Source organism: Ictidomys tridecemlineatus, chromosome 2 (genome assembly GCF_052094955.1).
Source record: "Ictidomys tridecemlineatus isolate mIctTri1 chromosome 2, mIctTri1.hap1, whole genome shotgun sequence".
NCBI classification, from domain to species: Eukaryota; Metazoa; Chordata; class Mammalia; order Rodentia; family Sciuridae; genus Ictidomys; species Ictidomys tridecemlineatus.
In genome coordinates this window covers 51,643,318-51,649,317 of record NC_135478.1, presented here as the reverse complement: position 1 = coordinate 51,649,317, position 6,000 = coordinate 51,643,318, and the positions used below count along the sequence as shown (strand labels likewise).

Here is a 6,000-nt window from a genome sequence, read left to right as displayed (position 1 = left end):
TCCTCAGCACCACATAAAAATAAATAAAAGTAAAGGTATTGTGTTCAACTACAAATAAAAAAATATTTTTAAAAAAGATACATATTTGAAGTTCACATGTGTTTATTGAATCATTTTTTTTAGTGGGAAGTTTTTGAAAATGAATTTTTGTGGTCATGCCAAAAGAGTATAAAATTTAGTCTCCCAAGACATAGATTTTTTAACTTTGCTGTTTATTAATGAGTTGCTCAATTTCTCTGAGATTTATTTTTCTACTCTATGTGATAATAATATTAACAACAAAAGTTGTGGTAAGGATGAAATGAAATAGTTTGATGATATAGCATAATAAATATGATTATACAATATACAATATATAAATATAGTGTAATTTATAACATGTAAGTTACAAATATATAAATGTAATATAATAATTGCCATACACAGGTATTCAACAAATAATAGTATTATAACTATTTCCCATCCGAGAGAGAACACTTTAAGAAATATTTTTCTTATTTGAAAAATGTATAGACATGGGCTAAGGGTATAGCCCAGGAGTTCTGTTTATGTTTCGTGATCAAACAGTAGTGCCCCAAACAAACAAACAAACAAACAAAAAACAAAAGCAAAAAGGGAAAAGCACAGGATACTTTTGAGTTAGTTAAATGTTTTACCATTTTACAAATGTTCTGTGCAATAATCAACTGTCACGATTACAGGGGCATACAGAAATTTAGGTGTAAGATATAGTGACCAATGGAAGATCAAACTGAGCAGAATGTAAAACATATGTGGAATAATGGATGCATTAGTCATCTATTGCAGCATAACATAAAATGCATCAGTTTAGAACAACAAAGATTTATTATCTCAGTTTCTGTGGGAAAGAGATTAAAGAGCAACTTAACTAAGTGGATCTGGTTCAGGGTTTCTTATGATGCTATGATCAAGACATTGGCCAGGGCTGTAATCATTCAAAATCTTTACCAGGGCAGGAAGATCTACTTCCAAGATGGTTCATTTGCACGGTTGTCAGCAAGTGGTCTTAATTCCTGGTCCTGTGAAACTTTTCCAAAATCTACTTGAGTATTTTCATGATATGACTTCCTCCTATAGGGAAAAAAATAGCCCACATAGGTCCATAAATGGGACATATTACTGTTACAAAAGCAAAACACAACAAAACAAACCCCCCCAACACACACAAGAAAAACAAACAACTGTTTATTAAATAAACAGCTTATCAAACAAATAACAATTTATTAGCATGTACATTTTATATATACATGGGAGATACCCAGAAAATGAGTTGTTCTCAAAGAGATGGTTTTGAATTTCAGCTTATATAGAATTTTCAACCAAGAACAGTAAATTTTTAGAGAAGTGACAAGACAAAGGGAAAGGACATTGAGTTTCTATGGGCTGCAACTTGGGAGGAACGCAAACCTTCGGCAGATAAAGGTTTAGTTAGTGCTGGGGCTCAGAACTCAATACGCCAAGGTGTGGCACCTTGGCAGGTTGAGTACTTTGATCTAAAGGACACTGGGAGGCCTCAGAGGGAACGTGTTTCTGACCTTTTCCTGCCTTCTATTTCCTGCCCCCCTCTTTCTTCCCAAGGTGATTAGTAGAAACCAGAATTCTTCTCCTGCAAGGCAGATCATAGAAACCAGAACTCCTCTCCCCCAAAAGCAAGCAACAAAATCCAGAAAGGTCACTCTCTTTCTTTTCTCTTCACCTTTGATGACCTTCACTTTACAGAAGACCTGCCCTTGAGTGGGCTAGAAGAATGCTCCACCAACAGGTCAAGAAAAATCTGAACAGATGGGCTGTTGGGTGCCCCGCTCCTCAGTTGATTACCAATAGGTCTTAAAGTTTTTGTTCAGTCACGTTTTTCTAGGGCTGTCCACTCTTCATCCCACCTCAGCACAGAAATAGACAGTTATCCTTGGGTCTCTGGTTCTTCATTTCTGCAGGCACCCATGTCATGTTAGACTTTTTTTTTTTTTACAAAAATTTGTTATGCTTTTCTCTTGTTAGCCTGTCTTTTGTTATAAGAGTGTCAGCCCTCATCCTTATGATGGGCATGGAAAGGTATCACACCTTTCCACCCTTACATTAGTAGAGCTTGTTAATATAAATTCCTCTGATATTATCCCCAGGCGGCTGAGTGTCTAAAGTTGTCTTCAGTAGTTAATGTTTATTAACGTGGTAGGGGGGTTGGGCAGGGTGCCTCTTGCCTTTGTAAATTTATGCCCTACTTTCAGGAATACGGAGAGGGGAGAGAGCACTCCTGCATCTGCTTCTTCTTGCTTGTCTTCAGCTGAGCAAACCTCCATATTTTAGGGAAGTATCTTCCAGTCTCATCTACCCCAGAAAAAGAATCCCAAGAGAGAGCGCAGCAGAAAGAGCAGTGAATCTTCTAACTCGCTCCTGAAAGTCACAAACAGAAACTTCATATTTTATTTTTATTAACATGTAACCATTGTACATATTTATGGTGTACAATGTGATATATCAACACACATATACAGCATATACTGATCAAATCAGAACAATTAGCACTTCCATCTGCATATTTTATTTGTTGGAACCGAGTCAGTAAGTCCAGTCTACACTCAAAGAAGGAACATAAAAAACTTGCAGACATTCTTTAAAACTACAACAGTCTGTGGAAAGCGTGATTTAATTTTGACTGTTTTCCCTTCCAGTTTACTATTATCTCGACATATGACTGAAAAGTAAAGTGGTACTTAGGGCTTAAAGGACAGTGAGAGTGTAGGAGATTTAAGCGTAAGTCCCTCTTAGGTAGCAGGAAAATAAAAAAAGAGGGAGAGATCTGGAGTTCCCAATCTGTTAAATCACCCACGTCTTCAGTCTCTGACATTAGAGAATCGACGAAAAAATCAGTGTGTTATTTATTCTATCACAAATATCAGATCAACCAGTTTTAATGAGACAAGGTGTTCCTTTCTTTATCAATGACCTAAAAATAAACCCCCAAATAGTTAAGTGAGGACTAGTCAAGTCCTAGAGAAAACAGGTAGCCTGTCACATCCACAAGAGAAACTTGGAATCAGTTTCAGTCACACACAGAATGCTTTTACCCAAGTGGTGTTTGGGGGGAAAATCTATAGTTTAAATGTCTCAAAGAAATAGAGATCAAATATTGATTAGTTGTGCTAAACAAGGGTACTTGTGTTCTCCAATGTTTTTCCATTTGGCCCCCGATGTTATGATTTAGAAAATTCACAGTTCACAGTTTCTTGCTGTAAGCGTGTACTGGAATAAATAGCAGGTGATTGCTTTCCCTGGTTCTCATTGAGTTAGGGAGCTCGGTGTGTTATGCATTGTAAAGGGAAGCCCACCTGTCCTTAGTATTCACTTCCGGTTTGCACTTGTCATCTCTCTTCTCTTAGCTGGGTTTGGTGGGGAAGGGTAGTGATATGCAAAAGGTCTGTTATGGTTTGGATGTGAGGTGCCCCCCAAAAGCTCATGTGTGAGACAATTCGGAAAGGTTCAGAGAGGTGAGTGGATTGTAAGTATCAACCCAAGCTGTGGCTGAATCCCCTGGATGGGGTTAACTGGGTGGTGGCTGGAGGCAGGTGGATGTGGCTGGAGGAGGGGGCATTGGGGGCGTGGCTTTGGGGTCTCTATTTGTCTCTGGAGAGTGGAGTTTCTCTCTGCTTCCTGATCACCATGTGAGCTGCTTCCCTCCACCACACTCTTCCTCCATGATGTTCAGCCTCACCTTGAGCCCCTGGGAATGGAGCTGACTATGGACTGAGACTTATGAAACCTTGAGCTCCCAAATAAACTTTTCCTCTTCTTCAATTGTGCTGGTTGGGTCTCTTAGTCACAGCCATGAGAAACTGACTGAAACAAGGTCCATGTCACAAAATCATTTGATATCAAGAAAAAAAAACATTCCATGACTACATTGAATAATAAATAAATACTAAGGGGGAAACCTAGAAAGGGAAAAATAGACATTCCCAGGGGAAAGGATTAATTGTATGGGTTTGGAGACAAATGTAATTTCAAACCTTCTTTATCCCCCAACTTGAGTTAAATATGAAATATAAAGGGAAGGGGCAAAGAGTAAGAAAATGCCTGTTGGATCAATTGAGATTGGTTGTTGATGAAATTACATACATGTATACTTTATTATGTAAATGCAGGGAGCTTATGGTAGAATGAGGAGGAAAAGCAAATGGACCAAGGTTTCCAAAAATGAAAATGTAGGCCCATCCTACTTTGGTAGGGCTGATTCCCGTCCGTTGACTTTTCCTACAACCGTCTTCATTTGCAGGCAGGAGAACCCTGCCTGGGATTTTGTTAGTGGGTCTGTTAGCCACAAATTTAGTGCATAAAGGCATCCAGTGGGAGGTAAGATCTATTTCTGTGGCGGTAAAGCATTTATGTTGGCATGCCCTAATTCTGTTTGCAGTAAAATTGAAGCCTATTATAAGAGTGGGAAATCAGCTGAACAATCATGAATAATTGGTCAAATGAGCGGCAGTACTGCCCAGTCAACAACATCATTTCTGTGGTCATTGGTGTTCAGGGAGTGTCCACTGGGTGCCTGGCAGAAATGAAGCAAAGACCACAATTCTGAGGGAATTACCCAGCCTGAGTGCCTCAGGGCTCCATTGTGCTTTGCTCTGGGAGTGCCTGATTCCTCTGTGCCACTGCGATTGCACAAATAACCTTCAAAGCTCCTGACCCAACCCCTGCTTCCTTCTTCTCTCTTCATCTGAGAAGCTTAATCGCCCCCTGCTAGTTCAACTTCTGTATGTGGCACTACCTGGTTCTACCCTGGGTCTGTGAGGACTGGAGGAGTTCAAGGTCACTGCTGGGTGTGTCTCAAACTTTATGCTTTGACCCTGAGTTTCTTGGGGGAGGGTAAGAATCACTGCACTTCAGGGTCTCTAGCTTTGTGGTGCCTTGTGGTGCCGAGTAGTGCAAAACAGAGCCTCCAGCCTAAAAGTCATTCTCTGTAACCTTCTTTCTTTCACACCCCACATCTAATCCACATCAGGATTGGTTGGTCTTCCCAAAAAGAGTACAAATGTGACTACTTCTCCTCATGTCTAAGGTCACGCTTCTGCTTAGGCTATTGTCACCTTTTCCTGGATCCCTGTAGTAACTTATACTCTCATTCTTATCCTCTTGTAATATTTGTTCTTCACACAGAGTCAAAAAAAGCTTTTAAATACTATCATTTATATATATATAAAATGCTGTTTTAAAATACCTTGAATCAAATTCAGGTTCATGGGCTGGGAATCTGGCTCAGTGATTGAGTGCCCCTGAGTTCAATCCCTGGTACAAAAAAAACAACAACAACAAAAAAATTCAGGTTCATTTTCTTGACCTCCAATTTCTATTGGTAGGCTCTGACTGATCTTTATTCTCCAGCCACACGTGTTTATTGCTGTACTATGAGTAAGTCAAGCGTATTCCACTACAGATCTTTACTTGGGGTAACTCCCTTTGCCTAGAATGCTCTTTTCTCAGCTCTTGCATAGCTGGATCATCTAAACACGGAGGTATCTGTTCCCATGTGCCTCCTCAGAAAAGAACACTATGTTAATAGCATCTGCATGCTGCATTTTTTTGTATCTTTATATTTTAATTTCTTCCCAGCATGTGTCACTACACACTAGTATAGTATATTTGTTTTAGACTCTGTCTTCCCCATGAGAATACAATTATGATGAAGACAGGGACTTCGTTTTGTTCACTACTTTGTCCCTAGAAATTGGAATGGTGCATAGTATACACCCATAAAATATTTTTTGAAAGTACAATGGGCAGTACTACTAACATAAAGTTGCTATAACGGTCACAGGCCAATGATCTCAGGTTGTATTTTCCAGAAATGACACCTACAATCTTCCATCCCATATGATTTTTCACACTGTGACTTTCACACTGCATCCATTGAGAGGGGGTTTACCAATCTTCTCTTGAATAGAGTTTGTGAGCAGCAGAGTGATGCTATTTGACTTCTGAGGG

General features: G+C 39.4%; 1 long non-coding RNA gene across 1 annotated transcript in view; it reads right to left on the bottom strand.

Annotated features, from left to right (window-relative positions):
• Positions 1 to 406: 406 nt before the first annotated feature.
• LOC144375080 (uncharacterized) overlaps positions 407 to 6,000 on the bottom strand; it is a 35,259-nt gene continuing 29,665 nt past the window's right edge. The window contains exon 3 of the long non-coding RNA XR_013434499.1: positions 407 to 1,092. This is a non-coding gene — a long non-coding RNA (uncharacterized LOC144375080). The remainder of the gene's footprint in view (positions 1,093 to 6,000) is intronic.